Source organism: Sus scrofa, chromosome 3 (genome assembly GCF_054392235.1).
Source record: "Sus scrofa isolate SSC_HxYL_T2T_F1_AM1 chromosome 3, Sscrofa_HxYL_maternal_Yorkshire_Landrace_v2.0, whole genome shotgun sequence".
Classification (NCBI taxonomy): domain Eukaryota; kingdom Metazoa; phylum Chordata; class Mammalia; order Artiodactyla; family Suidae; genus Sus; species Sus scrofa.
Window position 1 is genome coordinate 107,988,516 of NC_139385.1, and position 24,775 is coordinate 108,013,290.

The following is a 24,775-nucleotide window of genomic DNA, read 5'->3' on the forward strand; positions in this document are numbered from 1 at the left end:
CTTTTCTGCATACCTTCTGCGTGACTCCACTTTTATATAATTTTTAGAACCAAGAGCATAACAGAAATGGGCTCTAAAGAGCTGAATTCTAGTTGAGACTCTGCTATAAATGTTCTGGGAGATTAAAAAACAAGTTATTTTACTCCTCTGGGCCCAAGTTTCTCTATCAACAAGATACAATTACCTCTGATGTTCCTTCCAGTTCCACAGTCTGGGATTCTCTTTTGGTTGAGTTTTATAGCAAATGGCATTTCTGCTTACTGCTCCTTACTGTTGGTACTATCTCATGACTTAATCTGGTTGAAATTACGGTGAATGGCACTTAGCCAACAGCACTTGTCCCACACCAAGCCTATGAAGAGGCGCTCTCTGAGCCAGCTGAAGAGGATGTGAAAGGCAGAGGAGATGCTCTTGCTTTAAAGGAGCTCACTAGCTAGCTGAAGTGATAAATCATCTATCCAAGAGATGACTAAAGGACTATTATGAGGCAAGGATCAATAAGCCCAAGCCTGTACACTAGAAATGAACCAATGTATTCTGTGAGGAATCAGAATATGCCAAGTGACCAGATTTGACCAAAATGTGCACTAACTAAGCTTAAAGAGAGGGTTCGATATAGGTAACAGAAAAGTTTGGCAGACATGGACTGAGGTGTTTCTGAGTATTTTCTCTGTTAGTGAGAAGGGAAGCTGGCAATCAGCCAGATGGCAAAGGAGGAGAAGCATATGGCCTGGATAATCCACACTTTGGATGATCAGCCCCTGAATAACTGAGGGCAGGCTGTGTTTCACTAGGGAGCCAGTAGATGTCAATTGTCCAGCACTGCTTCGCATGGATCCCCATTGTCTGGTCTTTACTTTGGAGACAGGGATTAACTTCTCTCCATCATCACTCCCACACCCACTCCACCAGACTCCTTTTCTCCCAAGGATATAAGTTGGTTGTTTGGCACTAAGCCTGTGTGCACGTGTATGCAAGTGTGTGTGTATGTGTGCGTGTGCATATTATTTTGGGAGGCGGTGAGATGCATTACCACTGACTTTCATCTTCAGGTAGTGAATTCAGACTAGTGAATTCAAAGCCTAGTCAACCATAGAGGCATAATCTAATCAAGCCCGGGCAGTGGGTAGCCCAAAGGGGCTGTCATCCCTGGTTATTTCTCACACCCCCAAAGAGAGTCGGCTGCCTGTGTTCCCTTAGGGACACTGGGCAGCCCAGCAAGCCAGAGAATACGCTAGGTACACCTCACCAGGAACCAGGAACAGAGCAAATGATCATGTTTTTACACTTCTTATAAATTCGGCCTCTGAGAAGGGAGGAGCAAGTCTTCTTTATAAGAATGCAAATAAAGAGATTGCTAAAATAATGTCAGCTGCATTGATCACCGGCATTAAATCCACACAATTAAGTTTTAACTACAAAGTCAGAAGAGATCATTTGTCATGGTGAAAGTAAAACTATTTTTCTCCAGCCTAAGGCTAAGTTATTTTCTTTGAAAGTATGGCTTTTAAATCTCAACCACAAAACCAAAACTAAAGTGAATGATGAGACGGGATTAAAATAATTACTTCACCAGTCAAAAACATCACCATGAATCATGCGATGCACACATACTATATTAAAAGGCTCTCTTCAAATGTCACTTTCTCCTCTCAGAGTAATCCTACCATTTAGTACAAGACTTATTTATGAAAGAAAAACATCCAGTGTGATTTACAATAACTACTGTGAGCAAAATTTTTCCCCAGAAAGCTCATTAAATTTTCCTTACCTCCTAATGGTTTCATTAACATGCAAGAAGTACATGAGCATTTTAAACCAAATAGTAAATTAAATATGCATTAAAATACTTTAAATGATAAAATTTGGAAAATGATGGAAAAAAGACACATATCGTCTTAACCCAATTCCATGTCCCCTAACGTCTCTAGCACATTCTACGATGTCATTGTTGCTGACTTTTCCCATATGCATGCTTTTTGATTTTACATTGTTGCAATCATACACAGCACTTTAAAAACAAATGTAACTTAAAACATAAGTATGTCTTTATGTTGCCATAAGTCTTCATTATTATGCTTTTTGATGGCTGCATATTCCAACAAAAGGATGCACCATAATTCAGTCACCCACTCCTCTACTGTCAGACAACCAGAGGCTCCCAAGTCTTCGCTATTATGAGTGATTCAGCAATAAATATCTGCATAAAATTAATTAATAATGTTTTAAGCACAGTTTTTCCTTCTTTAGGGACTATTTACTTAAGCTAAATTCCCAAAAATACAGACGCTATAAACATTTTTATAACTCTGGATGTTGTTTGCAAATGCTTTTCAAAGACACTGTATCAGGAGTTCCCGTCGTGGCTCAGCGGTTATCAAACCTGACTAGGACCCATGAGGATGTGGGTTTGATCCCTGGCCTTGCTCAGTGGGTTAAGGATCAGGCAGATGTGGCTCTGATCCCTCATTGCTGTGGCTGTGGTGTAGGCCGGCAGCAGTAGCTCCGATTCGACCCTTCGATCCCAGCCTAGGAACCTCCATGTGCCGCGGCTCCGGCCCTAAAAAACAAGAACAACAAAAAAAGCAAGGACACTGTATCAACTTACATTACCATCAGCAATGGTTTATCAGTGACATTGCAGTTTAAATTGCACTTTTTAATGATTACTAAATATTTTCCCATGTTTGCTTAACAGTATATGGTGATTTAATACATCGTCTGGTCACATCTTTTGGCCATCTATCTGTTGGGGTCTTAACAGTTACATGAATTTTTCATGTAACAGACTATTTATTGTCTGAATTATTTTTTGTAACCCTCCCCAATCTATTATTTCCCCACAGAGTTTTTCTTGCACAAAAAGCCTTACATTTTTATATAGTTAGAACTTATGGATCTTTTATAATTTCTACTGTTTCTTATAGCCACACAAATATTCAAAAGACCAGATTCTCTGTTTTTCTGCAGTTCTATCAACTGTAATTCATTTAACATACTTGTACATGTTTTTAGTATATGGTATTAGGTATGGGTTAAAAAATTATTCCTTAAATTGGTAACCAGTTATTTCAACACTATGTATCAAATAGCCTTTCATTTTTCTATAGTCAAAATAAATAGGAATTATTTTTTAAATAATTAGGAATTTTTCTTAATTATTTTTGAAATATTTTTAGGAAAAGTAGGAATTATGTTAACTACAAAACTGGAATGAACTAGGAATAAAATAATTACCCTAATACAACTGGAATTTAACTAGAAATAAAAATAAGGCTTTTAAAAGTTGTCTACAAAACCTAAGTATAAAGAAAGGTAATTTGGAAACACAGTATTTGTTATTTACACACCAAGTGCAAAGTCATGGTGTTATAAATTAAATTATATCCCCCATGACCAAAAAAGGATATGTTAAGCCCTAACTCCCAATACCTCTTCAGCATAGAGTCACTGCAGATGTAATTAGTTAGGTTCGATGAAATCATACTAGAGTGAGGTGGAATAGGAATGCAATAATCCAATATGACTGGCCACGTGAAGACAGAGACACAAGGGGAACTTGGAGAACTTCGTTCAAGGACAAAGGCAGAGACGAGTTATGCAGCTAAGCATAACCAAAGCACACCAGATACTGCAGACAAACCAGCAAAAGCTACAAGGAGGCAAGAAGCATTCCCCACAGGTCTTAGAAGGTGCTGCTGACACCGTGACATAGGACATAGGATTTTTAGCCTCCAGAATGGTGAGACAATACATTTCTATTGTTTTAAGTAATCCAGTTTGTGGTACTTGTTACAGTAGCTCCAGGAAACCAATGCAAATGGCAACCACTATAAAGAAATAAGAACAAATTATTACCTGCTAAGGAAAAAGTTATATATCTTGTTTTGGTAGTCACTGTAGATTGCCCAAGCCTATTCACGCTCTCCTTTTTCCTGATCTTCTTCCTCCAAAGTTATATAACTTTTCAGCCTCCCTCACAGTTCCTGGTGGTTGTGAAGGATATAAGTGTAAGATTTAGGGGAAGGACTTGCCTTCCTCATAGAACCACAAAGCCTCTCGAGGAGATGGCCTTGACTGAAGGTACAGTTGCCCTTTTGACACTGAGAATGAAAGCCATGTGAGAAGGATGGTGGAGCAGGAAGACTGATGAAGCCTGTGTCATTAGATACAGCTCTAGCTTGTTTAAACTATTGTGTGTTGGGGAGTTCCCGTTGCACCTCAGCAGTAATGAACCAGACTAGTATCCATGAGGACACAGGTTCAATCCCTGGTCTCACTCAGTGGGTTAAGGATCCAGCACGGCCATGAGCTGTGGTATAGGTCACGGATGTGGCCTGGATCTGGCATTGTTGTGGCCATGGTGTAGGCTGGCAGCTACAACTCCAATTTGACCCCTAGCCTAGGAACTTCCACATGCTGTGGGTGCTTCCTTAAAAAGCCAAAAAAAAAAAAAAAAAAAAAAAAAAAATTCCATGTTGGGTCTTCTGTTACTACAACCAAATGTTGCGAAAAGAGAAATCAAACTTAGGTCATTTCAGTTTTATAAATGGTCATGGAAAATCTCACAGCAAACATCAAGTAGTGTCTGCATCCATCCTATGACAGAGGATTGTCCCCAGCAGAGTCCTGCTCTCCCTTCAAGCTCCAGTTCAGGTGTTTTCTCTTTTATGATGCTTTCTCTGGCTCTTCAGACAGACTTCCTTACACTTTCTTTCTCTACGAATATCATTTACGCACCTTTAATTTTAACCCGAATGACATCATATTGCAATTATCTAAACCGAGTTCTCCCTCTGACTAGGAGCTCCCTGTGCACAGAACCTTTAGTTTTTCATCTTAGTACTACCAGCATATGGGATTGAACCTGGAACTCAGCAGGTACTCAGTAAATGACTGTCAAATGAACAGAGGAATGAGAAAAGTCCCTGACCCTCCAGGACAGGAAAACTGAAAAGAAATGAGGTCCAAGAGCACCAAGAAGGTACCAGGCTTTTAATCCTCAAACCATTTTTTTCCACTTACTGAAGGGAAAACAGATGTACCCCCAGATTCTTTAACATGCCATCTCATTTATGATAACATTTTGATTTAGTGGGCTACATGTGGGTATATAATTTTTATTTCACTGAATATTTACTCTGTGTTAGGCACTGTGCTAAGTCTTATATTAATTATCTCACTGAATTCCCCCAACAACCTTCTGAGGCAGCGGTGGCTCTAGATGACTTTTTATAAAGAAAGGGTTTATAAAGTAGCAATTTGGTTAGAAGTGGATGAATAAAGTACTTGTCTGAAAGCTGTATTCACCTAGCTGGTCTACATTTTTTCATTTAGATAGTATATTTATTTGGGGGTGCTCCAGGGGAGTGATCTGATGGAGATTGTGGAGGCGGAAGATATGAAACAACCCCAACTCCACCTTGAAGATAACAATGCTTACAAAGCATTAGTTTGATTACGGCTTTTCACAGAATGAAAGCTGAGACCTAGAAAGAATAAGGAACACACCCAAGGTTCGGAAGTGATGATGCAGCCTTGCTCTGAACTCTGACACATAGTGTGTCAAGCGGGGTGACTCCAAATGCTTACAAGTGAGGCTGAAAGATCCACTTCTAACAAAGGGGCCAAGCACGACCAAAACCATGCCACACAAAAAGTACAGTTGTGAACAGCCTTTTAAAACCTGATGACATTTAAAATGATTCCGGGCTTGCTGTGTCTGGTCTTTAAAAATATTTTTAAAATTTTTATACAATTTTAAAAGTTACTTTCCTCTTACAGTTATTACAAAATATTGGCTCTATTCCTCATGAGCCTTATACTCAATAGTTTGTGCCTCCTACTCTCCTCTCCATATTGTTCCCCTCCCCCAATGGTAATTACTATTTTGGTCTCTATGAGTCTGCTCCTTTATTGTTACATTAGCTAGTTTTTGTATTTTTTATACATTACTTTTTTTTTTTTTTGTCTTTTGTCTTTTTAGGGCTGCATCCGCAGCATATGGAGGTTCCCAGGCTAGGGATCTAATTGGAGCTGTAGCCGCCGGCCTACACAACAGTCACAGCAATGCCAGATCCAAGCCGCACCTGCGACCTACACCACAGCTCATGGCAATGCCAGATCCTTAACCCACTGAGTGAGGCCAGAGATCGAACCTGCAACTTCATGGTTCCTAGATGGATTTGTTTCCACTGTGCCACGATGGGAACTCCAGTTTTTGTATTTTTTAGATTCCACGTGTACGTGGTACCATATAGTATTTGTCTTTGTCTGACTTATTTCACTTAGCATAAAGCCCTCCAATTCCATCCATGTTTTTAACTTTTTATAGTTTCAAAAATTTCTCTTTCTTGAAACCACTGGTCCTATTTCTGCACTTCGATATCTTTCAGAACAAATCTAATCTCTTTCAGTGGCCACCCTTTAAGTATCTGAAGAATACCATTATGTTTTCCTTGAGACAGGGTTTATATAAGCTAAATAGTTTAACTTATTCCTCATATAAGATTTTAAATTTTATATTTTGTGAAAATTAACAAAAGAATCATGCATTTATTCACAAAAAATTAAAGTGATATGTAAGTGTGAGAAGTTAATATGAAAGTCTCCCCCTCACCAAACTCCAGTCTCCAATTGCTACTCTTCAAGAGTCACAGTTGCTAAAATTAGGTGGACTTTCCACAGCTTTTTCTGTCAAATCTAACCAAAAATAGAATTTATGTATGTATTTTATATGTGTGTATGTATGTGCATGTGTGTGTACACATTTCTTTTTTATGTGGGATTATACCATAGACAATGCTCTAAAACTAGGTTTTTCACTGAATAATATGTCATGAATGCCCTTTCATGTCCAGATTTACTTCATTTATACATACAAGATTTACTTCACTCTTTTTAACAGTCGCATAGCATGAATGTGCTTTCACCTAACTTTCCTCATCCAGTCCTTGCTTTTCTCTCAGATAGAGATGGATTTACCGTGAGGATCGTGACGCTCAAGCTTCATGACCCTCCACATGCATGGGCCCCTTCTAAGGCCCTGGGAGGGGCCATGAAGCTTAAGCGTGCATTAGCTGTCAAAAATTGAGAAGGCAGAGTTCCCTGGTGGCTCAGCAGGTTAGGGAAATGGCATTGCCACTACAGCACCTCGGGTTTGATCACTGGCTGGGGAACTTCTACATGCTGTGTCATGGCCAAAAAAAAAAAAGAAAAAAAAAAAAAGAAAAAAAAAATGAGAAGGCATTTGCTCATTTTCAGTGTTGGGGTACCTCTTCCATGTTCCATGATTTCTTAGAGATTTTTAAAAAGATGACTCAGAATTCCCATTGTGGCTCAGTGGAAATGAAGCTGACTAGTATCCATGAGGACACAGGTTCAATCCCTGGCCTTGCTCAGTGGGTTAAGGATCTGGTGTTGCCATGAGCTGTGATGTAGGCCACAGATGCGGCTCAGATCTGGCATTCCTGTGGCTGTGGTGTAGGCCAGCAGCTACAACTCTGATTCAACCCCTAGCCTGGGAACCTCCATATGCCGCAGGTGCAGCCCTAAAAAGTCGAAAAAAAGATGATTCATAAAGGCTCAGCTAATGTCTGCCTCCCCTTCTAATTCACTCAAAGAAATGCTTTCTACCTTCACCTCTGCATTAAATGGCTCTTCTTAAGATCACCAGTGACTTCTCAGTTACTTAATGCTATGACTGTCTTTTGGTCTTCTTTCCCCTCAAATTATTTGCAGCACTCGACAGTGCTTTATACTCCTAGCCTAAGCGCTTGCTCTGGCTCTCTCCCTCGCTCCTATATTTCTGAAAAAATTCTGATTCTCATCTCACCTTAAGTGCTACCATGTCAGTCTGCTTTTCTTTCTCTGCTGGCCCCCTCAGTGTGCTTCCCAGGACCCCATCTTTCTCACTCTCCATCCTTTTCCTGAGTGAGGACATCCAGTCCAAAGATTTGACTGCAATCAATTTATCAGCGAGGGCCAGTAATGCATCAGCTAAGCTGCCAGCCCCAGACCAAGAGCATCCAAATGCTTCTAAGACATCTCCATCCGTGTCTCCTGAATGCCTCAACTGGAAATGGCCCCAAACTGAACTTATTTCATACACACTTCACACACAGACTTCTACAGTCTCTTTCTAAATGAATGGTATCTCCATCCACCAAGCTGCTATCATCTCTGACCCTCATCTCCTCACCTAATCATACCTAACCAGACACCACGCCCCACAGGCTCTGCCTCTGAGACTCCCGCCCATCCATCCTCTTCTCACTCTCATCACCCCTGCTTTACTCGGGCCTCAGCCTCTGTTGGTAGGACGAGGGTGAGTGCCTCCTCACCAGCAGCCCTCCGGTGGGGCTTACTTGTCACCCGTCCTCTCCATGGCTGATGGGGGGAGATATCTAAGTATAGATTACTATGTCATGTCTCTGAACACCCATGGCACACGAGGCACCAACACCTCTTTTCGGATACATTCTATGCTACTCCTTCTCTCAACCGGATCCTTTAACCCCAACTGAATTGATCTTTCCTAAGTCCAAGTCTTTGCCGGAGATGCCTTTCTTTCCCACTATACACCCCTTACAAGCCCAGCCTGTACATCATCTCAGAGTGGTCTCCCCTAGTTTTCCCAAGCAAAGGAAATTGCACACTCCTTTCTGTTCACTTGGGCTATTGTATGCACTTGGCCGCACCATTTTTCACACTGCATTGTGAGTTCCTAGGGAGCTGAAGTATGTGCTCTTTCCCATGTTCTGTGTCTTGCACAATGTTTTCCACTGAGTAGGTGCTCGATAATGTCTGTGGAGTGAATGAAAAGGAAGAAAGAAAAAGTACTATCTTTCGAGTCAGCCACTGTGTTAGGTACTTACATATATTACCATTTAGTTTAACACTCTACACAGTGTTTTGAGTTAGTATTTATTTTCTACTTTGGATAGATGAGGACTGCAGAGCTCTGAGAGACTGTTTGTCCAAGGTCAGATCTGCTTGTAAAATGCAGCTCTAAGACTCACACCAGGTCTGCTTGACCCCAAAGCTCAAGCTCTTGATAGAAAGTAAAAGCTGTGATAATCCTCCTGACCTAAAATCCAATGGCAAAATATCATTCCCTTTTACAGTAAGAGGCATGGAGTGGTGATATGATATGTGTAGATGAGCTTTTCTTTCTTTCTTTCTTTTTTTAGGGCCACACCTGTGGCACATAGAAGTTCCCAGGCTAGGGGGCGAATCAGAGCTGCAGCTGCCAACCCACACCACAGCCACAGCAATGCTGCATCCAAGCTGCGTCTATGACTTACAATACAGCCTTGTGGCAACGCTGGATCCTTAACCCACTGAGCGAGGCCAGGGATCCAACCTGCGTCCTCATGGATACTAGTCCAATTTGTTACAGCTGAGCCACGATGGGAATGCCATAGATGAGCTTTTCAAGTGCAATTAAGCACTATAGGAGAATTCAAGGCACATTTTAAAAATACACCGTTTGTAAGAAAAGTAGCCAGGAAAGATATTTTCCCTAAGTCTTGTCATGTGAATTTCACCTTCCAGTAGGAGAATAGCACAGACCCATTGGTTCCCATCCTTCCTTCCTCTAAAATATTAACCAGTCTGTATAGTTGGCCAATAGGAGATGATATGCAGGTCTTTCAAAAGCCCAATACACCTTCCCTGATAATCCAGTCTCTCAAAAGTCTCTGGCTTCTCACTTGGCACTTGGTTTTGATTTTCTTTATAATAATTTGAATATGCAGTACTCCAAATTATCATAAGTGATAGATTAGTGAAATCCTATCGTTGTAGAAAAAAAGGTAGAAAGTTTCTCCTGGGAAGGTGTTCCAGGCTAGCTGACAGAGCAGGCTGGGCAAATGTTCATCTCAGTACAGAGTGCAGAGATTTGAGGGAGGACTTCCTACGTCCAGCTAGTGGACATTTTGAGTGATTTACTGGGCTTTATTGAAGTCAGTACTGACTCAGCTTCCAAACCACTAGAAGGATTTGTAAGAAATTTATTGATGTTTCTCTATTTCTCAGCCCCTCATTTTTCTGCAAGATTGTGAGACAGGTGAAGTAGCCATTTTACGCAGGTGATTTTGAAACATCATAGAATTTAATTAAAAAAAAAAAAAACCAAACAACCTCTAACCGGGAGTTTGCAGCTAGTAGACTCAAACTATTACATTTAGAATGGACAAGCAATGAGGTCCTGCTGCACAGCACAGGGAACTGTGTCCAGTCTCTTGGGCTAGAACATGATGGGGGAGATGAGAAAAAGAATGTATATATGCATGACTGAGTCACTTTGCCGTACAGCAAAAACTGGCACAACATGGTGAATCAGATATAATTTAAAAAATACCCAAAAACTCTTCTAGCAATGTCTAACTATAGGCACACAGGAAACAAAGCTGATGTCTCTGATATTGCTGTGCATATCCTCTCTCTGCTGAACGACTCCCTTTGGTAGATGGAATCCATATTCTCACATAAGCTGGAAATGCTAAACTGTTAATAGCTTCCCCACAATTTACTTTTTGCTCTGATGCCTCCAATGATTTCATCATAATTTAAACAGAGAATAATATCACAATTGATGCTCACCAGCATGACACCCTCTAACTGTTCTACAATCAGTTTTCTTCTCAGTCTGATTCTCAACCTCCTTTTTAAAGTAGAAAAATTCTTAGGCATGCAGGGGGAACACATGTAGGGTTATAATGGTCATAAGTGTTGCTCTAATGTTTACAATGGTATAGAACAGAATAGTTTGACACTGAGCAAAGGTAATTTCTTTTTCTGGCCTTTTGGTAAGATACTATCCTTCATCACAGCTGGTCTCCCGGCTCTTTCAAAGCGGATTAGTCAGGAGTCCAGAGGTTTTTCATCTTTTCCATTCGTTCTACAATTTAACTCCTTTTAGTCTTGTCCTTGTTTGCTAATGGATTTTGTTAATGAGACCCTTACCCCACTCATTTTTGGTTTTGTTTGAGTTCTTTTCTGTCCAGTGATTCTAAAACCTCTCCTGAACCTCCTGGAGCCCAGGGCTCTGCTACTTTCTCCTCCTCCTTGTGCTCATCTTTACCCTAAACCTTTGCCCCGTGTCTCTCTGCTGCGATTCATATGAGGCCTGAATGTGCTGCCTGGTGGCATTCTGCGTAGATCTGCCATCTCAAAGCTTCTCACCATGCTGGATGACTCCATGAAGGCAGGAGCAGGTGTAAAAGTTCATGTTTAGCTAATGTTTACATTGCTTTTGTTTCCCTCAGTGTTTACCCCTGGCCTCCTAACTACCCCCACCTTCCATCCCTCCCCCAACCTTCTAGCTTCTATAAAACCAGATCTGGACTAAGCTTGGGCTGTTTGCTTGCACTCCTACTAGAAAAATACGATGCTGGGGTTGCACAAGATGTAAAAATAACATTAACATTCAGACACAAACTACTTTTATGGATGAGGAAAGAATGGTAGAAGAAAGCAAGCTTTTCTATATCTTTCAATACAAGTCTGTCTGAGAGAACGACAGAACTCTTGCTTCTCCAACTCAGGGCTGAGCTGGTAATTATATATTTCAGAAGACTACCACATACAATTAAAAAAATCATAAAAAACCTACTAGCATAAAAATGTGACATGACATGAAGCTCAATATAAAGTTATTCAATGCACATACAGTAATTGCACCAATTACATTTAAAATATTTATTTGCTTACCAAAAACCCCAAGATATAAAAGGCTAATTATCAAAAATGACACCAGTGAACAGTTTTACCCTAGCTAACCAAAAACACAATAATATTAATAGTGCAAAGAAATGAAAAGAAACTTCAGTTTACATTTTGAATTAAAATGTCAACTAAATAAAACAGCAAATTCATCAGCCTTGTTGTTCACATACATGGCTTCAACATTTGAAGAAAATACAAAAAGCCTTTTCAGCTTTGATAATCACGTTGACTCTTTGGAATTGATTGAGAAAGGAAACTACATCAAAACTTCCATGTGTTAAGATAGGTTAAATTAAATGCATAATTCAAAAAACATGTAATAATTTTTTAAAGAACACACCAGCCTAGTTAATGGTTACCACTCTCAGTACCTTGATAAGATCAACTTTTATGTGTCACAGGGTCCATTTTTATTTCCAAAAACTACATAGAGTGATTTACACAGGATGGTTCTCTTTGGTACATTTTACACAATATTTCTTTCAGAGTTTCTCAGGCCTAAAATTAAAGAATTATACATGATGACACTAAGGGGGCGATTTACTGAGATGACTGACATTCTCACTGACAGCTCGAGATTGGATTCAAATTCCTCTGCACTAGTACAATTTGATCTCTATGAACAATTAAATGATGGCACACAGACGATCATCGTCGTGTTAGTTAAAAACATCTCTGCCTACATTTATGCTTTGACTTAAAGTGAACAAATATGAGGCCACTATCTTTTGTCACAGGAAGTGATCACTGAGAGAATTGCTACAGCTCGCCTGCAATGCGCAGAGATGTTGTTTCATCAATATCGCCATCTCAACACTGTGTCACTTTATCACATTGCATTCATATCCATCATAGCTACCTAATATATAACCTAATATAGAAATGTTAACTGATCTCAGGTACAATATTAATATCTTTTCAAGTTCAGGGGAACGGTGTAACTGCAGAGATACAGTGATATTCAAATACAGCAATATTTCTCTTTTTGGAGGGGGCGGGTGGGAGTGGGGGAAAGGGTTCTGGTGCTGACCAGAAAACCTGTTAGACATATTCTAAAAAAGCTGTAACACTACATTTCTTAATCACACATAATGGTTAAAGGTTACTTTTAAATAGAAGGCTATTTACTTTTTTTCTGAGAAATATATAGAAAATTTCTGCAATTTTTGTAATTCCTAAATTCCTTTGGAAATATTTCACTCCTTCCCACTAGGTAATAAATGAGTATTTTGGAGTGCCTGTCATGGCTCAGCTGTTAATACCCATGAGGACGTGGGTTCAAACCCTGCCTTGAACAGTGGGTTTAAGATCCAGTATTGCCGTGAGCTGTGGTGTATGTCGCAGGGTATTTTGGAGTTTCCACTGGGGCCCAGATCTGGGGTTGCTGTGGCTGTGGTGTAGGCCAGTGGCTCCGATTCGACCCCTACCTAATTTGGGAACTTTCATATGTCGCGGGTGCAGCCCTAAAGGGACAAAAAAAAAAAAAAAAAAAAAAAAAAAAAAAAAAAAAAAAAGATTGAGTGTTTTAAAAAGTTGGCTTTTTAATTGTTCTAAGACAATTTTACAAGTTAGGTATTATTTCCTTCAGCTTGAAAGCTCTCTGCCCATCTAGCTCCTACTCATCTTTTAAGAACCGGTTTAAGCTCTTTTTCCTCCATCAAGCCCTCCCTCACTTCTCTAGCTCATACCAATATTCCTCTCCTTTGAATGACTCCAATATAGTCCATCCCTTACATTAGTATATAATTATATATCTCCTCTTGTGTTTTCAACTGTTTTATAACATGTCTGACTTTCTAGTAAGTTGAATGAATTGAACTCCCTTATTTCTTACCCTCTCCATGTCCTATACAGTGCCCCCAAATCTATCTGACTGGCTGAAGTGTCTTATTTTCACTGGTATTTTCTAGAAATTATTAAATAGCCTAAAGTTTGCAAATTAAATGAAAGAGCACCTTCAATATAGTCATGGGAAATAATTTAATTGGACATTCTTTGAAAAGTATGACAGATGCTGAACAAAAGTAACATAGTAGGATATTTGTTGACTGCTATACTAATAGTTATTTACATCCATAGTGTTTTAGGTATTTGTTTTCTGCCATTTTACTGTCAGTTCTTTCAGAATAGGGATTAGGTTTTCTTATCTTATGACCCATTAGGCTGACAACCATGCCATGAACACAGCAGACACTCAACATGAGCCTTGTGCTTGAGAGTCATCCATGGGTAATTGTGTGTTCTGTTATTCAAAGAAAAATTAACTGTTTCATGCACTGGATGAAATCTTTACCAAACCTTCCCTGCACCTCAATGCAGCTGGGTCCCAGCATGTCACTTCCTTTTGTGGTCTGGGAAGACTGGACCCAAGGGCACCCCATCCCCGCCCCCGCAATCCTCCGCCAGAGTAGTTCAGACACATCATCAGGCTTGCCAACACCTTGATCCGGGCATGCCTTATTTCACAAACAAGAGAATTTGTGTAAAGAGAAGATCAGAGACTGCTTACGAAGTCATACACATCCTCAGACACACAATGCAGGGAAGCAGAAGGGACACTTCCTGACGACCAGTCCTCTCTTCAAATACCTAGATCATACTCATTCCCTAAATTATAATAAATGTGGATGAAAGCCCTGAACCCTTTTCAGCCCCAGGAAACAGATCAGGAAGACACTCAGCTTAGACTCAACACAGCTGCCTTATGCCACCAGTGCCACTAGCAAGCACTTCAGACAATTCAAAGGGCCCTTTATTCCCTTCCACCAGATGAGCCTCTATTTCCTCGACATCACTATTTTCTCCCTGCCCATTCTTTGCTTAGCCGTTGGGTTTGTTCTCATCTCTTCCTGAGCCTGCCTATACTACCCATGCATTTATCAGGCTGGTGCTCCAGATGATTTTTAGCCAACAAAGGTAAAAGTATCTTCCCTTATAAAGATGTTCCATTAATTATTTTTGTATTATAGGAGGCAAAAAAATACAAAATAGTGTGTCACCAGCAATATACCATGTGTTTATGATAAAATACCACTGATTCAAGTAAGAGGTCTGGAAACAACACAAACCCTTAATAGTAGGCCAGAAAAGTCTTTCACCCAAATTTGAGAATGCCAGCTGGCAAGATGGGTAAGGATAGCTCAGCAGATGCCAGGAAGGTTCATTTGCTTATAATTCTTTGAAAGAAATTTAAAAAGATAACACTAGAAAAAGAATGTAGGTGGAGTTCCTATTGTGGCTCAGTGGGTTAAGAACTTGACATAGTGTCCATGAGGTAATAGGTTCAATCCCTGGCTTCACTCAGGGGGTTAAGGATCTGGCATTGCTGCAAGCTGCCACATAGGTCACAGATGAGGCTCACATCCAGTGTTGCTGTGGCTGTGGTGTAGGCCTACAGTGGCAGCTCCAATTTGACCCCTAGCCTGGAAACTTCCATATGCCACAGGTGCAGACATAAAAAGAAAAAAAAAAAGAGAGTGTAGGCAGGCATGAATAACCCATGCTAAAATCCAGAATAATTAGAAACGAAGATAGAGAAATAACTACTGCTTTACTTTTGAGTGGGATCTTAAAGATGGAAAAATATAAATATTTAAAAAGATATTTATATTTTTATACCATTACCTGGAAGATTCTTTAAGGTTTAGAAGGTAATGCGTGTGATAAAGGAGGCAGCTGAGATTTACAAAAATCACTATCAGTGTGTTTCAAGGTCAACAATGACAGGTTCACCAAATCTAAAACATGAAAAGAAGGGGCAAGGCATCACTCCATGAAGCTAGAACAAGCGGCCTTGGTCACTCCATGTCAGGTTTACAGCACATAGAAGAGGCTTAATTAGAATGGAACTAATTATTCCACAAAGCGCAATGAGTTGAGTATGCTCAGAAATTTCAGGGAAGCACATGGCCGACAGACGAACACTGCGATATTAAGGGACAATTCGAAGTATCTCTAATCCTTTCAATATGATTACCAGAGGAGTGGACTCTGCCCTCCGTACAGTGCTTCACAGTGACTCTGTTAGGGACAAAAACCTGTGCTGGACAATAAACTATTAGTAGGAGTCAAAATAGCAGCAACTAACTTTGCTGACAGGCAGGCACTGCACTACGTGCTTTAAGACATTTAGGTCTCACAGCACTTCTTCGTGGATGGAATCTCCATTTTACACACGAGGAAACTGAGGTGTACAGAAGTTAGGTGACTTGCCCCAGGCTTTGAGCTACTTACTAAGTGGCAAAGCCAGGATGTGAAGCCAGGCTTACGTTTTGTACCTGGAGGTGAAATAGGCAGAGGAGTTCAGGCTCTCAGATACTCCAAACAGTACTTTCTAAAACAAAATTCTACATAAAATGGGAATGAAATCATAGAAGACATTTCTTTGTATTACATTGTTACACACGTGTTAAAAGTATTAAGAACCACTGATCACTTCCATTAGGATGGTTCTATTTAAAGTTCTTTTTTTATTCCATTTTACCAAAAGTCATCTTATTGATAGTCATATAGTCATATTATCTATTCGATGACACATCAATAGTAAAATGACTTTCAAGTTGTCTGTTGCTTAATGTGAATATTCAAAACCCAGGTATTAAGTGGAGGGATGTATATTCCACAAGGAAAGCTCAGTTTTCAAACAGGAGTTAAATGGATGCTCAGTAGGGACTTCGTAGCGGCCTCCCACAGGTGAAAAGTCAAGACTGCAGTAAAATCACATCTAATCCCTGGGTCCACTAAGCTGGCCTGGGGGATAGCTATTCAGAGAATCTGAAACATCAAATTCTAAATATTTTCATATTTTCTATGATTTTGTTTCCATCTTACATATATTTATAAATAAGTTTTTAAGTCATCCTGGTGTCCTTGGATGATTCAAAACATTAACTTCTATCCCTCTTGCACCCAATCAACTTCTATTAAATGATGTGCCCTTTAGAAACAGGATGAACAGAGTAAATAGCCCAGAACTGAAATACCTCCATGGACAGTCCTCAACATGGGTAATCTCCATCTGGATTATTGAGGGTTGACTGACTACAAATAGAAAAACTAAGCTTACATTCATGTGATCTGCCTTCCCCACACAGGATTAACCAACAGGGTAGAGTTAAACAGGGGGATTAAGGCTACCATTATATCCAAATATTCAACCACACAAGACAGGAGCTGATGTTGAAAGTTATCCTAACGATGTGTATCCTACATAAGCCATCGCGCCGCTACAACTACATTTGTACAGCACTTTCTACGTACCAGGCACTATTCTATTTATATTTATCAAGTCATTTGTCATAACCCACTACAATCTTATGAAGTTAAGTACCATTATTACCCCCATTTTATAGATGACAAAACTGAAGCACAGAGATTAAGCAATTTGCCCAAGTCTACCCAGTTAGAAATTGGCAGAGTTGCAATTTAAACCCATGCATTCTAGCAGAAGCGTTTGCGCTTTTAACCGCTATGTTAAACCGTCCATGAGAACAGAATAAAAATCCCTGGAAAATCTGAGATGATACTGCTGTTTGTGCAAAGGCAAACCATAAACTAGTTATATCCACTACCTTAATCAACACACTGGAAGTTCAGATGAACACGATAAATAGCCTGACCTTAATTAGCTTTGTTAATATTCCAAGTTGGCTTTGGGAATATCGCCCAATCTATCTAGTTTTGATTGGAATATTTCTTTGTCCTTTTTTTTTTGTCTTTTTGTCTTTTAGGGCCATACCCATGACACATGGAGGTTCACAGGCTAGGGGTCCATTTGGAGCTGTAGCCACTTGCCTATGCCAGAGCCACAGCAATGGGGGATCTGAGCCACATCTGCAACCTACACCCCAGCTCACAGCAACGTCAGATCCTTAATCCACTGAGCGAGGCCAGGGATTGAACCCGAGTCCTCATGGATGCCAGCTGGGTACGTTAACTGCTGAGCCACAACGGGAACTCCTGATTGGAATATTTCTTGAATATCAAAGGACCAGTCTTGGTTAGTTTTCTTGGGCCTTGTTCCTTCCAAGTCAAAAAGCCGAAGCACAAATAAATGTAATTCAGGATATCATGAAAAGATGAAACCTGCCATAGAACAAACCATTTGGGCAGCTAATTTGGCAGTTCAGACAACCCAGAAGAAAGCTCCACCACCTGGGGGCTTGGTCTTGCAAGTGTTCCTTCTACCCCTCTGTCAGCCAAGAAAACGCAAAACTGGCTGTGCAAGGCTTCTCTAGGGACCATATGCGCCAGAGGGGGCCAAGGTCAGGGAATGGCAGAGGCAACTGATCACACGGTATTGGGAAGAGTGGAACATGTCTCCTCTTTCCTTGTGAACCAAACAACATCTCTCCTGGGAGGAACTACGCGGTTGACAAACAAGTGGTCACACTAAGAGCCTCTGCAATTTTTTTTTTAAAGAGGAAAATCACAAATTATATTGTCCCCTACAATTTTATCTTAGAGGAGAATTTCCTTTCTCTTAAGAGGCTTTAGCTCCATTGGAAAGATAATAAACATTCTATCTATAAGGAACTAGAAGAAGTGCACAGAGTTTTGCCTTGGGTTCTTATTAGAAAAGCTTTCATAGGAAGCAGATGGCAAGATTTTTGGCTTCTCAGTAACTTCTCATGGCATACTGGAGTTACTTTAGTTTCCTTCCCCCTGTTTTTAACCTGGGATAATGAACACAATACTAGAAAGACAGCCTTTTAGATTTCATGGGGGAGTTCTGTGGATTCTTCTCCTCAAATCTTGGGACAAAACATCCCCATTTTAAATAGAAATTGAACAATATTGACTGCTAGCCTGACTTTCACAACACTGGCTTGAATGCCGAAAGACATTCAAGACAGGGTTTCTGTCTTTTGGGAGATGAAACCATAGTTGAAGAGAAAGTAGATACAGTAGCATATACAAACACAGCAGGTACATATGTAAATTTAAGAACACTGTAATCTGGTGGTTTCTCAAATACAAAAGAAACTCTGTAAATAAACAGAGACAGTATATTTTAAATAACCCCTGTCATTCTGGGTTTAGGATTGCTAATAGACATCTCAACACTGTGGTCAAATCTGAAGTAGGAAGAGGTCTACTTTTGCTAAAACATCTTAAAGTAAAGAGACGACCGAATAGCTCAGAAAAGGAATTAAACAGCTTACATATATTTTAAATATTTAAAAGGGAAATCTGCTATTTTAGGCTGAAGTTAATATGTGTGGAGGGGGTAGAGAAAAGACTAGTTTCCTAATGAAAATGGAGATCTGAATGATTTAAAACAAAACTAACATTGGGAAAATCCTGATTTTTAAAAAATATAGATAATAAAAAACCAAAAAGCATTCAGTGAAAAAAAATTCTTCTGACAGATTAATGCTTTAATATGATAATCTGGTGTTTATCTGCACTTTGCTTGTGCAATTGCAGTTTTCCTAGCTATTATGCAAGAGCTGTAAAATGAAGAATACCTAATTGCCTCCTGGAGAAAAGTATTACTACTCAAATGACTTAAGCAAACACATTCTGAACTAACAAAGTATTTTAAAATAATTTGAACCGAAAAATGATTGACAGCTAAATGACTGCCATTAACCGTTCTACAGGTGTCCCTGGCCAGGGCCCATTTTGGTTTTAGCAAACACCCATCGGCCTTAGGCCAGCTCAGCCACAGTGTGTCAGGTACTTGTCAAATACTCGATTTCCCCCCTTGCCCGCTGAAAATACCTGTCAACTTGTGGAGTACTACTCTTATCTACTGCCAGCTGGACTCAACAGAGCACGTCCTCAGCTTCTGTTTCTAGAGAGATGTGATGTTACCTCAGTTGTTTGAGATAGGTTGGGTAAAATGGAGCAAGAGGTAGGCACACTGGCCTCAACAATTATTATTGTCAACAAACAAATACATGTTTACTTCTCTAATGTTCATTTCAATCCTCAAATCCTGGCATGTACTTAGTACTTTGCAGGTTCTTAGTAAACACTGTGGGATGATATATAAGTGAATTTCTAAATAATTACTCATCTTTAAAAGGCACTAAAATACTTCTGTTTCTGATGATGATTGAAAATAGGTACCAGACTTGACTTCCAACTATAAAAAACCCAACTAGTACCCATGAGGATGTGGGTTCGATCCCTGGCCTTGTTCAGTGGGTTAAGGATCTGGCGTTGCCATGAGCTGTGGTGTAGGTGGCAGATGCGGCTCAGATCCTGCGTTGCTGTGGCTGTGGTGTAGGCCAGCGGCTGTAGCTCTGATTCAACCCCTAGCCTAGGAACTGCCATATGTTCTAAATGCAGCTCTAAAAAGCAAACAAACAAACAAAAAAAACACAAAAAAACCCCTAGATTAAATAGATAAAACCACTGCTTTCAGCTACTGGGCAACAGGTAGCACAGGATTATGATCTCCAGAAGGGAAAAAAATCCAGTGAGTCTTAAGATCACTCCAAGCAGAGCATAGATGACTTGCTGAGTTTAGGAGGAAGGGATGGAATTAGGGGAGTCTGAGGCGGCTGGAATTTGCAGGACAGAATACCAAAGAGGATGAAGCCATGCATAAGCAGAGGTTCAGAAATTTGTATAAAGCTCTCCTTGAATCTTTGCCTGAGCATTAAGCTGCAATTCCATAGTGATTCGATGAGGCTGGGCAAAGTATGCCATGCTGGGAGATGTTCCAGTTCACCTAGGCATAGTAGAGAGAGATCATTAAGTAATGGAAGCATTCAGTGAAAATCCTGAAATGTAAGACCTTAGTAGTTGGGCTTAACTAGCTAGAAAGTAAAGGCTACTCTAGACATGCCCCAACAAAGTTTAAAAACAAAAACAAGCCTTGAAAGAATCGACAAGCAACTTGACTGATTCTACTAAAAGAAAACAAAATTCAGACTTTCAACAGTGTAATATCCATAACATCTTACATCCTCAAAAACTTACTAGACTTGTAAAGAAGAAAAAAAAGGGATCAAAAACAGAAGAAAATCTGATCAATAGAAACAGACCCAGAAATAAGATAATGGATTTAGCAGAGCATGGAGTCATAAATTGATACTACAAACATATTCAAGGATTAAAGGAAAACATAAAATAATGAGAAAAATGGAAACTATAAAAAAAAGAACCAAATGAACTTTTTTTTTCCCACTGTACAGCAAGGGGGTCAGGTCCCAAATGAACTTTTAAAGCTAAAAATATACTGCATCTAAGATTTTTAAAATCCACCAAATGAGGCTTAATATAGGATAAGTCACTGGCTGGAAAGATTGGTAATAGGAATAGAAACTCACCAAATTGAAGGAAAGAGAGAAAAGAGATGAAAAATACTGAACAGAGCTTCAGTGATGTGTAGGACAATCTCAAGTAGTCTAACATACACAAAATTGAAGCCTCCAAAAGGACTAGGGAGAGAAATATGTTCTAAGAAATAATAAGTCCAAAATTAGATGAAAATTATAAACCCGAAGGTATATGAGGTCAGCAAGCCCTAAGTAAGATAATTACAAAAAAAGTCACATTAAGGCACATCATCATCAAATTACTGAAAAACAGTAATAAAGAGAAAATCTATAAATCAGCCCTCCCCTCCAAAAAGACATAATATATTCAGAAGAACAAGGATAAGAATCACCACTTTCTCATCAGAAATAATACAAACCAGGGAACAACAAAATGACATCTTTAAAATGTTAAAGGAAAAAAGCTATCAAAAAGTCTTTATCCAGAGAAAAATGTTAAAAGAAAAAATGCCATTAACCTAAAATTCTATGTCCAGTTAAAAGAAACTTCAATATGAAGAAAAAAAAAGCCTTTTCCTGACAAACTAAAGATGACAGAAGTGACTGCCAGCCAACCTGCATAATAAAAAATGATTAAAGAAGGTCTTCAAGTGAAAGGAAATTATATTACGTAGAAGCTCAGATCTATTTTTAGTTTTCTGAGGAATCTCCATACACTCCTGGGCACCTATCCAGAGAAAACCATGACTCATAAAGACACATGTACTCCAATGTTCACTGCAGCACTATTTGCAATAGCCAAGACATGGAAACAACCTAAATGTCCATCGACAGAGGAGTGGATAAAGAAGATGTTGTATATGTACACAATAGAATATTACTTAGCCATTAAAAGGAAAGAAAGAACGGCATTTGTAGCAACATGGACGGACCTAGAAATTATCGTGCTAAGTGGAGTCAGTCAGACAATGAGACATTAACATCAAATGCTATCACTTACATGCGGAATCTAAAAAAAGGACACAATGAACTTCTTTGAAGAACAGGTACTGACTCACAGACTTTGAAAAACTTATGGTTTCCAAATGAGGCAGGTTGGGAGCTGGGGGGATGCACTGAGGGTTTGGGATGGAAATGCCTTAAAATTTGTGCTGATTGTTGTACACCTATAAAGGTAATACAATTCATTAAGTTAAAAATATTTTGAACTGAATACTTAAAATATATGAAAATGTGTTGTGTGCATAGTGCTTAGGAAGGAAATTTGCAGCTCTGAATACTTACATTAGAAAAAAAAAAGTTTAACATTAGTGACCTAAGCTCTCACTTTTGGAAGCTAGCAAAAGAAAAGCACATTAAAACCAAAGCAATTAGAAATAAGGAAATAATAAGATAAAAGATGAAAGCAATGAAATAGAAAAGAGATAAACAATAGAGAAAATCAATGAAATCAAAAGCCAGTTCTTTGAAAAGATCAATACAATTGATAAACCTCTAGGTGGATGGCTCAAGAAGAAAAAAAAAAAAAGAGATAAAATACAAATGTTGGGAATGAAATAGGAGACATTGCCTATAGATCCTACAGACATTAAAAGGGTAATAAGTGAAGATTATTAATAAGAAAATGTGGGGAAAAAACAGAAATGTAAAAATTCCTTGTAAGACACAACTGTCAAAACTAACACAAGAAGAAATAAAATTTTTGAAGTACCCTGTCCATTTTTTTTTTTTTTTTTTTTTTTTTTGCCACACCGTTGGCACATAGAACTACCCTGGCCAGGGATCAAACCTGCACCACAGTGGTGACCTGAGCTGCTGAAGTGACACCAGATCCCTAACCCACTGTGCCACAAGGGAACTCCAGCACCCTACCTATTTAATTGAATTTGCAAAAAAAAAACTTTTTTCCACAAAGAATACTCTAGGCCAGATGATCTCAATTGGTTAATTTTATCAAGCATTTAGGGAAGAATTACTACCAATCCTATCCAAATTCTTTCAGAAAAGTGAAGAGAAAAGGACACTTGTCAATTTGTTTTATGAATCTAACAATATCTGACACCACAACCAGTCAAAGAAACTACAATAAAACTTTATGAAAAATATAAACCATTTAGACTAGTGTGAACATAGATGACATACACACAAATCCTTAGCAATATAACTGCAAATCAAATTCAGTAATATCTTAAAAAGATACTATCTTGTGACAAAAATGGGGTTTATTCCAGGAATGAAAAGTTGGATTAACATTAGAAAATCAAAGATAATTTACCATATTAACAAAACAAAGAAGAAAAACTATATAATTGTCTCAAAAAATACAGGAAGGTGATATGACAAAATTCAACACATATTCATGACAAAATTTGTCAACAAACCAGAAATAGAGAATACTTCCTCATTGTGATAAAGGGCATCTACAAAATACCCTATACTTAATATCTTAATTATTGGTGAAAGACTAAATGCTTTTCCCTAAGATCAGAAAAAAGACAAGGACATCCACTCTCAACACTTCTATTTAGTGTTGCACTAGAGGTCCTAGCCAGCATAATAAAGCAAGAAAAGAAAATCAAGGCATGCAAACTAAAAAGGATGAAGTAAAACTGTCAATACTTGTAGGAGACATAATCTTGTAAATTTAAAAATCCTATGAGAGCTTCAAAATAGCTATTAGAAGTGAATATAGCAATGTCACAGCATTCAAGGTCAATACAAAATCATTGCATTTCTGTCAGCTAGCATTAAACAACTGAAAATGAAATAAAACTATAATACCATTAAGAAAACCAATTTTTAAAAAACATAAATAATAGGAATAAATATTCATACCTGAGTGGACAACCAAGACCAGTTTACTGAAAACTATCAAGACCTACTTACTGAAAACTATAAAATATTGCTAATGGAAATTAAAGAAGAATTAAATAAATGGAGTTGATATATTACAATTATGCATATAAAGACTTTTAATATGTCAATTCTCTCCAAATTTATCTATGGAGTCAATGCAATTCCAATTAAAATAGAAGCAAGCTTTTCTGGGGATAGAGACTGCCCAGATGATTGTAACATTTATATGAAATTCAAAGAACCCAGAATGTCCAGAACAATTTTAGAAAAAAGAATAAAATAAATCGTCTTTTTTTTTTTTTTTTTTGGTCTTTTTGCTATTTCTTTGGGCCGCTCTTTCGGCATATGGAGGTTCCCAGGTTAGGGGTTGAATCGGAGCTGGAGCCACCGGCCTACGCCAGAGCCACAGCAACGCGGGATCCGAGCCGCGTCGTCTGCAACCTACACCCCAGCTCACGGCAATGCCGGATCGTTAACCCACTGAGCAAGGGCAGGGACCGAACCCGCAACCTCATGCTTCCTAGTCGGATTCATTAACCACTGTGCCACGACGGGAACTCCAAATCAATTGTCTTGATTATAAATCTATAGTAATCAAGACAATGTGATATTGACATCAGGTAAACAACATATAGGTCAGTGGAACAAAAGAGAGTCCAGAAAGTGATCTGAACACATGGTAAATTGATTTCTAACAACGATGCAAAGGTAATTCAGTGTGGAAAAGGTAGTCCTTTAAACAAATAATGCTGTAACAACTGGATGTCAATATGGGAAAAAAAGTGAACCTTGACCCTTATATCACACCGTATTAAAAATAAAATCCAAATGTCTAACATTCCTAAATAGAAAAGCCAACATTTTAAATTGCAGATGAAAACATAGAAGAATAAGCTTCATGATGGTGGTGTGAGGAAAAATTTGTTAGGATACAAAAGGCACTAGCCAAAAAACAA

General features: G+C 38.9%; 1 protein-coding gene, 1 long non-coding RNA gene and 1 other non-coding gene across 17 annotated transcripts in view; 1 reads left to right on the forward strand and 2 right to left on the reverse strand.

Moving 5' to 3' along the window:
- Window positions 1–24,775, forward strand: part of LOC146404833 (uncharacterized) — a 1,439,763-nt gene that overhangs the window by 1,036,728 nt on the left and 378,260 nt on the right. The window lies entirely within an intron of this gene.
- CAMKMT (calmodulin-lysine N-methyltransferase) overlaps window positions 1–24,775 on the reverse strand; it is a 406,172-nt gene that overhangs the window by 110,191 nt on the left and 271,206 nt on the right. The gene's annotated exons all lie outside the window — the stretch shown is intronic.
- On the reverse strand, window positions 12,743–12,802 carry LOC146404839 (U7 small nuclear RNA). Its single transcript, XR_014842635.1, has one exon. It is a non-coding gene; the product is annotated as a U7 small nuclear RNA (small nuclear RNA).